This window comes from Uranotaenia lowii, chromosome 3 (assembly GCF_029784155.1).
Source record: "Uranotaenia lowii strain MFRU-FL chromosome 3, ASM2978415v1, whole genome shotgun sequence".
In the NCBI taxonomy this organism is placed as follows: domain Eukaryota; kingdom Metazoa; phylum Arthropoda; class Insecta; order Diptera; family Culicidae; genus Uranotaenia; species Uranotaenia lowii.
In genome coordinates, this window is record NC_073693.1 from 280877456 (window position 1) to 280890121 (window position 12666).

Sequence of the window (12666 nt, forward strand, 5' to 3'; positions counted from 1 at the left end):
GAAATTCGGAACAGAATGGTAAGTGTTTTCTTAGATATCATTTAGTTGTGCTGGTTCTCGTCATAATACTTTGCTTTTGTTGCAGATCGGCCTAGCTTCCACGACATCCTCCAGATATCATTCCTGAAAAGCCGGCTCTGACTGGATTATTCGCCATTATGGCGCGGACGAACGCGAAGCCGAATTGCCACGAGCCTGGCGAAAAAAGGATTTACCTCAATATTTTTTTTTAAACACGTTGATACATTTTAAAATTAAATATAACAGTCCCTATTTATTTCAAATAAATAAAAAATTTAAATGAATTTTGTTTTCATTTTTATTGAAGAAACCAATCAGACCAACTAGCATTTACCCTTTAAACCAGTGGATGGGAAAACGGTATGATTTACTTTTTTGCTAGGTGAATGCGAAAAAGGTAAAGTTTACCTTTTTGCTAGGTGAATTGAAAAAAGGTAAAATGTACCTTTTTGCTAGGTGAATTTACCTCGAAAGAGGGGTGAAAAAAAATCACCTCGCAAAAAGGTAAATTTACCTTTTTTTTTATTTTCCGTGTATGTCAAAAGTTGGGTAAAATCGCAGACACCAGATACCCAGACTGATCATAGGCGCTTGAATCCATACAACTACAAATCACCCAGAATCATACGCCATCTGACGGGGCATCGTGAAACCACTGTGCTTCATCAAGAAAAAAATACACTTGATAATAAACTAGCCAAATTAAAACTGTCTTGATTGAATCACTTAGTAGTATTTGAAATTCTATCTAAAATATTTTCAGTATCGTTTTGGTTTTCAATAATAATTGTTTACTCTAATTTACTGTATCATAATAAGAGATGAAAATTATACAAACAATTACTGTTGATCGATTTAGATGGAAAAAAAATACTAACGTTACGTTAAATCGGTCCTAAGTACAGAGCCAATTATTTTTGGGATTCAGTTTTGATTTCAAAATTTATCCGGCTGAGTGACAGTATGAAAATTATAATGTTGGTAAAAAAATATTTCATTGAGTTCGGAATTGTTCGTCTTAATCTGAATGGTTGACTGCGACCAAAAACACAAACTACATAGAACTCCTTGGAAAACTTGAATTCCAATTTATCATAACTGTTTCTTGGCTCGTACCTATAGATAGGTTTGAGGAGTGAAATAAGTTATTGACATTCTCGGTTGGTTGATTAGAACTTGTTTTGATAGTTAGTAAAAAGCTGAATAATATCTAAATGTGATGAATGTATTGATAAACTCTTCAATCCCATTTGCCACTGGAAGTGTTCGTGATATAATGCTGGTTGTTTCACTAAAGCTTATATATTTTCGGAAAAATAACCTCAAAAACGATAGTGTTAGTCGCCCGGTTATTTTCCCTCTCCCTGTTGGGCGTATAAAATCCAACAAATGTGCGTGAGAAATTTCAAAAAACCAACTGTATAATTCTGGACTGGACTGAAAAATTAACCTTAAATGTCTACTTAAAAATCTTTAATTCCAAAAAAAATGCTGAAAAACATGGACAAATATGCACTAAATGTGGAATATTTCAAAATGTCTGTTTTAAATCCATTTCTCTTTGCTTTCGAATTTTTTTCACATTTGACTTTCAACCAAATTCTTTGATTCAAAATTTTGTTACAACTATATTTCGAAAGTAATTAGTTCACAAAATGAATCCATTCTTCAAAAAATTATAATTTAGAATAAGGTTCATTTTAATGTTCCTTAACCGCTGCTCAGTAAATAAGCAATAAAAATTTCGCTGTAACTAAACTTATGTATCGAATTCAATGCTTTCCCACACCAGCAAAACGAATTTTGAATGGTAAAAGAACATTACTTTCTTGATGCAAACGAAGGTCATTTTTATTTTCTTGTCGTTGCATGGAATGTCAAATATGTCTGTGTATGTCTGTGTGAGTCTGTTTAATGTTTTGAATTTGATGTGACGAATTCATGTTTGTTTTTCTTTACCCATTGATAAAATCAATTACACGTGCGATATTCAACAAAATGATAATAATAATAAAAAAAATAACTTCACAACAGAACAGAAAAAGCTAAGCTATTATTACTAAACAGACTAAGATGATTGTGAATGTTTGTCAAGATTCATCATTATGTGAATCAACGCACTTTTTCAGGAAAGGTTCAAAATTTGCGGGAATATGTTTACAAAATGGATAAATCATATGTAGGAGAAACGAGCCAGTTTTTAGAAAAACGTTTGAAGCAACACAAGACAAATGTATCCACAAAACAAATAAGTACAGGTCTAGCACAGCACTGTCTAGAAACTGGGCACATTTTTTGATTTTGAAAATACCAAAATATTGGAAAGAGTTACTGGATACAATGCTAGAATAACTGCCGAAACATTTTACATCAAATTGAGAGGTGACGATTATGTCGTTAATAGGCAGAGAGCCTCGTTAAATTTTAAGACCGCTTACGACCCCATAATCGCAAAATTGACACAGACACTGACAAACAAATGTAAACGCAAAACAAAACAAACTGTCCAAAATCAAAATAGTTCAGACGATGGCCAGTCAATTGGAAGTTAAAATTAAAAATTTAGATTTAAAGTTTAATGTTAAAAAGTAAAATATAATTTTAGTGTCCACTGAGGAGGAGCGAATGCCAGAGTAGCTCGAAACGTATGGACAACTGGTAAATCTGTTTTATTATTATTAAAACTCACCGAAAAACGTCGATAATTTCGAAGAACAAAAAATGGATAATCTCGAAGCCCAAAATATTGTTTCGACAACTGCCTCTTCCAGTGGGCGGTAAAAGGTCTAGTTTAATATCCAAGTTTAGTTGGATATTTTGAAAAGCAGACATCTCTCGAATGTGACTTAAATTTTCATAGAAAGGAAAGTTGGAGATAAAAAAAATCACCTCTTCTTTTGTGGTATACAGTTTTTGTAAACCTCTATAAATGCGGCGATTCGGCTAGGTGAAGTGTTTTGAGAAACTCTAACTGAAACAGATTGTTTATCAAAACATTGTACAAATCTCGTCCATTCAACTGATTTGACACTTCTAAACAGTAAAAGAATTAAAAGCCCCGTTTCGCAATATACAATCAGTGGAATGATTCTACGATGACATTTGTCGTTTTCGCAACAATTCCTAGTTCTTATTTAATAACTATTTACATATAATTGGGTCGTTACAATATTTTTCTACTCGGAAAACTTGAACTTACCCTCGACGGAGGTTTCGGGGGGGTAACGAAATCTTGCAATTGAAAGTGACCTTTACAAATGAAGCAAATGTAAGGCAGCTCTTCATTTCCGCAATTCTTCTCGTGAATTGAGAATGTATGGTTTTCAACCACACTGGAGATGTCATAAAATGGTTATTTTTTAACCACATCGCAATAAGGAAGTGGAGCGGAAAATCTCAAGTTTACATCGGACACGACTTGTTAACTTTTATAACAAATTTATAACACGGTTGACCTATATCTGACATACTATCACGAAAAACAGGATTACATACTTAAATCGGCTTGGTTAAATTTAAGGGTCAGAAGAGACGAAGTGAGAAAAAGTTCAATAAGAAAAAAATCTACGTATTTTCTTGTGATTTCTAGAGATCTAGCTTTAAGAAATAAAAAAAAGTATACAAAATTTATCCACTGCACCGTGACCGCTGGCAACTCTCTCTACAACATGTAAATGAAGCTCAAGTTTTGCTTTGACTTAGACGTTCCCCAAGGCAGTAACCTGGGACCGATCCAATTCGATATCAACATATTTCCGAAATTTAGTTTTTTTTTTTCACGGCACCGCAACTTACCTTACTGTGAAACTCCAGCATACAATCACCGTACCCGATTTCGGTCTTGATGGTAGTTGCGGCCGCCGTAGCCGTCGTGGTCCCCACCAGTGGACTGCAAATCTGTCCGACACTTAGTGGCGTTTCGCGATACCAGGGATACATATCTCGAGCAGATCCGCCGGCAGAAATTCAACTCGGACAACAGCAACTTTGACACAACAATCAACAATCACCGCCACTACTGAGCACCCGCAATCGGTGGTAAACATTGCGTTTTCTCCCCGCGTAAGACCCAATCGCCGCAGATTGGATTGAAAATTTGAACTTCCGGCTGCGATGATGACAATCTACATTCGGTGCATGCAATTGCACAATTAAAAATCTTTTATTTCTGATGGGTTGTGGGCAGAACGGCGTCCGACGACAATGGTTGATCGATTCAGCAGCTGAATCGAGGCGCCTGGAATCCTCAATTTAATCACGTTTTATGAATGAATTCACGACACTCACGGCACTTGCATCGATTGGCATAATTGCACGGAATCACTACTTGGCTAAGAACTTGGTGGGGTTGGGCGATAAAAACAATCACTGATCGACACAATTATCATTACACATTTTTTGCTCTGTCTGCACTAATGGTGTTTACCTTTTTTTTTCGAATGGTCTACCGAGACACTTGCTTACCCACTTGTTTCACCGTTAGAAATTCGTCTTCTCGGGCACTTCTTCCGGTTTATTTTTTCTTCAGGCTTCCTGCTGCTTTCAACCGGCAGCCGCAGGACTCTCACTTGAGGAAACGCACGCACACTCACGCACCCCCGCACGTCATAAATGTCATCGGGCAACACGCTGCTTGGTGTCACACACTCACACGTTACGGGTCATTAATTTTGCATGCCGTCGTTGGACCAACCGCAGACACCATTCACAAGTGTGTTACCCCTGCTGATGGCCTTCGTTCCCCCCTGATGAAGGTCGAGGAGGCTCATTATCGGTAATTGCGACAAAAATTCACAAACGCAAGACCCCCTGATCCAGGAGCCGGAATGTTTTTTCGTTGATCCGGTTGCCGAAAAAAAGTGATCGAGAAAAAATCCGGAGGAATTCCCTTTGCGTACGCGAATCACTCGAGGAAAAAAAACGAACTGTTCCTTCCAATTCCGTTTGTCCCGGGTTTGTCCGTCCAACGCGCACCGACCGTGTCGAGATTGTTGCCTCTGTGCTGAAGCAGCGATGTCCTCCTGGGCTGGCCGCGCAAAAAAGACTGGTGAAGTCTTTTTTCTTCGTTGCTTCCGAAACCGGGAATGATCTGCAGGTTTTTCGCACTTTTGCGCGCGCTCTTTGCTCTTTCTTGTAACGTATCCACCACCCCCAAGTTTCACCCGTCAAACTTTCCACGAGTGCGCGCACTCAGGAAAATCCCTACAACAGCCACCTACCTTTGAATCTACTCCACTCATACACATACACTGGCAAAAGCGCGCGCCTCACAGCAGGATCAGCCCCCAATCTGAACAAACAAACCTCCCCTCAACCGCGCGATACCATCATCAACGACCACGACCGGATCGACCCGAAGAGAGCATGAAACCCGTTGAGGTATCCATACCGTAGAACCCTAACCCGACTGAAGAAAAAAACCACCCGTCTTCCTAAATACAACGAACGGAAAATAACGAAGCGAATCAAGTTGCTTGTTGATAACGAGTGGTGGCCAACTCCGGCCAAAAGAACAACGGAACCCCGGCGGCGGGATTGTTTCGGTAGCAGCCGGCAACCGTACCAGTTCCAAAGATTCAAAAGTCTCTCGCGCTCTCTCGAGCGTTACCACATTGTAGACCGCGCGACATTCGTAGCGTTCCACTCCAGTCGAAGCAATCGCTCCCAAGGAGCGAGAGACTGCTAGCTGAACACGTGATGATAACAATCAATAACTCTCCCGCTCTCAGCGCGAAAGAGTTGATGACGGACGACGGTCGAAAGGTGGTTTTGTCGCTTGCCTGGATTGGAAGTTGGAACGAAACCACCTGCTGTCTCGTTTTTTCCCTTGGTAGAAGTTGAGGAGGTTTTTATGGCGTTTCGTTTTGTTTTTAATGGGTGCTCACGCCCGCCCCTCGATAATTGTTTGTTGCTTGTTGCTGCTGCTGCTGATAAGACCTAACTGAACCCTGGTTGGGCGATTGTTCGGGTTTTCAACGAGCCCGGTTGGGTTAGTGTGTGTTGCTTGCTACCAGGCTGAAACTCGAGCCGGTGGCAGTTGATGCCCTGCCACGGAACGGAACACGTTGTCTTGGATATCGGAGATATGCAAGTTGGATACCTACAGTTTTCGTCAAGTGCCAGCGGCTTTGGCGTAGTGGTTGAAGCTCAAGTCTTCTACGCCAAGGTTCATGAGATCGAATCCCGGTCATGGCATACATAGTACGCTTTCTGTGGTCTAGTGGTTTTAGCATTTGTAAGATGCTAGCCATTATAACTTCGAAAGATGTACGCTTAGAGTTAAGGAAAGAAGATCTCTTCAAACAAACATAAAAGTTTCACTGAGATCCTATGTGTGTGTGCTCGTTATAGAAAAAAGTATAGAATTACCTGCTAAAGAGGTTCTGGGAGTTAAACGCCCGGCTGCAGCGGTACGGAATATTTAACGAGAAAACCTTTTTAAAGAATTTACCTTTCAGACGCTTAAGTTTTAACCTTACAAATTCAAACTTTTCGAATGTTACTCCATTTCGACGGTCACCATCAAAGGAAAACATATGTGAATGAGAATTTTTTCAAGGAATATTAGAAGAATCAGGAAAATGTCTAAGAATAATTATAGTACTGAATCGTATTTAAAAACAAGTGGTGCTGTGGAAAAAATCCAACAATCTTTGATGGTCGCCATGGAAGAAGGAGAGTGACTTTAAACATAGAGTACATTTTATTCTACCAGATCATTTTCATATTTGCAAAAATAAGACGTCAAATATCATCTGATGTGATAGAAAAATGTTCAGTTTCCAATGGTTGTTGCTACTTGGTGCTCGCTAATTGGTATTCGCTACTCACTATTGCTACCAACTACTCACTACCTACTACTTATTACTCGCTATGCGTTACTAGCTATTCACCTCTCGCTACTCGCTATCCACAACTCGCTATCCATTGCTCACCATTCGCTACTTTCTTCGCGCATATCCGCTACTCGCAACTTGCCATTCGCTACTCGCAACTCTTTACTCGGTCCTCGCTATTCGCTACCTGCTACACGCTACTTGCTTATCACTAATCGCAACTAACTATGTAATAGCAACTCGCTATTCGCTACTCGCTATACTTTATAGGAAGCTCACTACTCACTATTCACTACTTGCTTACTCGCTACTCGCTAATTGCTATCCACTATTCGTTACTTGCTACTCAATACATACTACTTGCTATCCGCTGCTCTCTACTCGGAACAAGCTGTTTGCTACGCGCTATTCGCTACTTGCTATTCGCTACTCACTACTTGCTACTTGCTACTCGCTACTTGCTACTCGCTACTTACTACTCGCTATCCACCAATCGCTATTCGCTGATACCAATCCGTTAATCGCTATCCGCCAATCGCTATCGAGGTTATGTAATGGCTTTTCGGTCTTATCGATAAAGTATTAAAACACTTTTATTTGTGCTTCATCCAACGTTTCAAATACTATGTATTCTCTTTCAAGGAACTAAAATTGAATAGGAAAGCATAAAACATATTTCTAATGATTAACAATTTATCATTAATCACTTACTCGGACATAAGTGTTATCGTCCAAAACAGATCCGCTCCTATAGCGTTCATCGATCGTCGACTTTCTGGCTACAAATTTGAATTCAAATCTTTATTCCAGTTTTAAAAGTGAGGAGGAAACTGTGCGACTTACGTGCCCAATATGTGATGGTATTGGCCTGGACTGCGGCGCCTATTCCGTCGTTAGAAAACAGTCCGTGGCAAAACTTGGTTCACTCCACTCACTGTTTGTTGTTGTTTGGGTTTGCATTGCTTTTCTATTGTAGCCAGAAATCGGCGTCGATGAGTGCTTGTGAGTTGTTTTTGATAGTGTGTGGAACACTCCGCCGTATGAAATTGCTCGTCCATCGGTGTCGCTCTGGATGTTGACAGAACTCGGAGTGCTTTGAATATAGCACATCTCGAGTACCTCTAGGTGCTTGCGGTGTTTGTTCGAGCTGTCGAGAAGGGTGGCCTTATCAAAATCGAACATGTATCCCTGGTCGAAACAGTGGTCTACGACGGCTGATTGTCGCAGTTCTTTTCTGCTCGGGTCTGATGCTGTGGACCCCGTGGCTATGATGCGTTTTAGTTTGTTCAATCGCTATCTGCTAATCGCTATCCGCTAATCACTATCCGCTAATCGCTATCCGCTAATTACTATCCGCTAATTGCTATCCGTTTATCGCTATTCGCTAACCACACTCCGCTTATCACTATATGCTAATAGTTATCCACTTATCGCTATCCGCTAATACCGCTATCCTTTAATCGCTATCCGCTAATCGTTATCCACTAATCGCTTTCCTCTAATCGCTAATCGCTACTCACAACAAATTACTCGTGACTACTTATCCGCTACTTGTTATTTGCTGCTCTCTGTATCCGCTACTCGATACTTGCTGTTTGAAAATCGCATCGCTTATCGTCACGCGCTATTTGCTACTTGCTACTCGCTACTTACTTCTCGCTATCCGCTTATGGATATCCGCTTATAGCTATCCACTAATCACTGTCCACTAATCGCTATTCATTTATCGATATCCGTTAATCGCTATCCACTAATCGATAACCACTGATCGCTGTCTTCTGATCGCTATCCTCTCATCGCTAGTCACGACTTCTTATCCGATACTTGTTACTCGCTACTCACTTTTTGGAACTCACTACTCGCCACTTGCTGCTCACTACTCGCTAATCGCTACTCACTAGTTGCTACTCTCTACTCGTTACTCGCTACTCAGAAGTAGTGATTAGTTATTGGCTATTCAGTATAAGTGAGCAGTTCGCTAGTCACTACTCATTGGTGGAGCTACTGGCGACTCGCATCTCACTACTCGCTATTCGCAACTCGCTACTCGTAATCGACAACTCGCTATAAGTAGTTGTTCTCAAAACTCGCTACTTGCAATCTGCTACATGCTACTCGCTAATTGCTATACTCTATTCGTAACTCGTTACTCGGTACATGCTACTTGCTGTCCACTACTCTTTACTCGCAACTGGCTTTCCGCTACTCGCTACTTGCTACTCGCTAGTTACAATCCGCTATCCGTTAAGCACTTCACGCTTCGGGGTATCTGCTACTCGATACTCGCTGTTTGCTAATCGCTACTCGCTAATCGACACGCGTTATTTGCTACTTGCTACTCGCTACTTACTTCTCGCTATCCGCTAATGGCTATCCACTTATAGCTATTCGCTAGTCGCTATCCGCTGATTGTCACCCGCTAATTGCTATCCGCTTCTCCCAACAAGCTACTCGTGACTCGCTATTCTTTACTTGCTACTAGCTACTTGCTACTCGCTACTTGCTACTCGCTACTTGCTACTCGCTACTTGCTACTCGCTACTTGCTACTCGCTACTTGCTACTCGCTACTTGCTACTCGCTACTTGCTACTCGCTACTTGTTACTTGCTACTCGCTACTTGCTATTCCCTACTCGTTAATCGCTTCTAGCTACTCGCTACTCGCTTTACTTGCTATCCGCAACTTGCTATACATCTCGCACTACTCACTACTCGCTACATGCTACTCGCATTTATGCTACTCACTACTCATCACTCGCTACTCGCTACACGCTACTGGCTACTCGCTACTTGCCACTTGCTACTCGCTAATCGCTTCTCGCTTTCTACTTCTCACTAACTGCTTCTCGCTACTTGCTACTCGCTATTCTCTACTCTCTGCTCGCTACTCTCTACTCGCTCTCTGCTACTCGCTACTCGATACACACTATCCACTATCCGCTACTCTTTATTCGCTACTTGCTATCCGCTACTTGCTACTGGCTATGCACTTGCTACTCGCTACTTGCTACTTGCTACTTGCAATTCGCTTCTTGGTATCCGCTACACGCTACTGAGTATTCGCTCTTCGCTTCTCGATATTCTCTGTATGCTTTCCGCTCTTCTCTACTTACTACTTGTCATTTACTACTCACTATCCGTTAATTGCTATTCACTACTCACGACTCGCTATTCGAATCTTGCTACTCGCATATACATTTCTCGTTTTTCGTTACTTGCTAGTCATCACTCACTTCTTGCTATTCGCTACCCGCTATTTGCTACCCGCTATTCGCTACCCGCTACTCGTTGCAGGAGAGGCAGACCCAGAAACTCGTGGCGGCGAAGCCTTGCCGCTGAAATCCGAACTGTCGACGAGAATCTTGACTGAGACCAGGTGAAGACGCTGGCTTCGGATCGTCAACAGTGGAGGTCTTTTACCACGGCCCTATGCACCGGAGGATCGGCGCGGGATCATTAAGTAAGTACTCGTTACTCGCTACTCGTTGCTTGCTTCTCGCTAGACGTTTCTCACTTACTGCTTCTCAATATTTGCTACTTGCTTTTAGCTGCGCACTACTACACGCTCCTTTTTTTATACTCAAAATTAAGTTGTTTTGGTTCAAAACAGCACTTCAGTTGCAGCCCTCAACTTTGAGTTCGACTGAACAATCGCAAAAACTAAGTTCTGACTGGCATACTCAAACCTAAGTCCGACAGCCAAACTCCAATTTGAACTTTCTTTATGCCTTTATTTGTAGCTACTCAAAATGCAGTTCGGCAGCCGAACTCGCTAAGTTGCGTTCAGTTCAACATACACAAAGAGGGTCCATTAGATCGATCTCAGTTTTGCTCTTTCACCGAAGAAAAAATGGGATAAGTTTTAGTTCTCAGTTCGAACTCCATTTTGAACCATCGCAAGGAGGAAAGCGAGAATTCAACTTTGGTTCATACAATCGAACTATGATTTGACCACGGTCGAAACAGCACATCGGTGGCAGCCCTCAGCTTTGAGTTTGACTGGACAATCGCAAAACTAAGTTCTGACAAGCATACTCAAAACTAAGTTTCAAAAGCAAATTCCAATTTTCGAACTTTTTTATGCCTTTATTCGTAGCTTGGGGCCGTTCACATACCACGTGGACAACTTAGGCGGGAGAGGGGAGTATGGAAATGTCCACGCTTGTCCACGGAGAGGGGGGTAGGGGTTTGAGTCATGTCCACGTGGACATACTTACTTTAGAATATTTTCTAAAGGTGAATAAATATTAAGATGTTTAAATCAAAATCTTAAAATGGCATACCTTTCCAGTTGAAGTTGAAACAATAAGTAGCTACTTGAAAGCAAGTAATAAATATGACAATTAAGAAATTTTAAATTTTAAATTTTTTTTATATCAGGAAATTCTTTTTCGGTTTTACGAAATAAGCCCTTTCTATAACAAAAAAGCAAAAAGTGGTGTTTTCGAACTGTCAAATTATAGGTATTTAAAATAAAAACTTTTTCAAATTTGTCCACGTGGACATCTGGGGAGGGGGGTAGGGGTTTGCCAAATGTCCACGCTTGTCCACGGAGGGGGAGGAGGGGGTTAAAAATCTCATTTTTCTGTCCACGTGGTATCTGAACCGCCCCCTTCCTGAAATGCAGTTCGGCTAAAATGGCACGAGTGGGATTAATTTTGAGTTCGCAGTCCGAACTCCGTTTTGAACCAACGCTAGGAGGAAAAAGGGAATAAAACTTTATGTTCATAGAATCGAACTTTGTTTTGAACCTCGATCCAACTTAATTTTGAGTTTAAAAAAAGGAGCGTGTAGCATTTCGTTACTCGTAACACGATACTAGCTTTTTGCTTCTGGATACTCACTACTCGCTTCTCACTACACGCTACTCGATACTCGCAACTTGGTACTTGCAACTCATACTTGCCACTGACTTCTCACTACTCACTATTTACTGCTTGCTACTCACTACTCATTGCTCGCATATCCGCTTCTTGATACTCGCTACTTGCAACTAGCTATTCGCATATCCGCTTTTAGAAGTCCGTTACTCGAAATCCGCTACTAGCTACTTGCAACTTTCAGCTCACTACTCTCTACTCGCTACTCACTAAACACTTCTCGCTTATAGTCGTTACTCACTAATGGCTATTCGCTACTGGCCATTCGCTAGTTGCTACTCACTACTGGCCACTAGCTTCTGGCCACTTGCTACTCGTTATCTGCTATTTGCTACTTGAAATGTTCTAGCGGATGGCAAGTTGTGGATATTTTGTTGCGAGTAGCGGATAATGAAGAATGACTAGCCAGTAGTAAAGAGCGAATAGCGAGTAGCGAGTAGCGAGCTGATAAAAGGTGCATTCGATTTATTTTACGTTGTTTCACGTCAATTGACTTAATTCTGCTCGTCTCATTGATCTTAAATGTTGCTGTCTGGCACCACATTTTTTTTTAAAATACCGTCGGACTAGAACACTTACCCAGAACTTCGCAGAATGCAACTACGGTTTGTGAAAGGGTGCCGGAGAAAGCCCTCTGCCACATCCACACATCATCTGCCGCCGACATGGTCTACGCATTCCAGCATCCTCCGTCTAGATGCGGAGAGGAAAGAAAATCGTCACTCTTCCGTCGAATTTGAGTTACTGCGCTATAGCTGCAAAAAATGATGACTGGAATTAATCCGGGCAGATCGAGTCTCGTTTACAGTGTTGAGAAAATGATATTTTCGAAGGATGCTTGCTGCCGTTAAAAAAAGTACGTAACAAAAAAAAAATCCATACCACAAAACTGTCTGCTGGCCGAGGGGAAGAACCGATTGAGAGTGCCC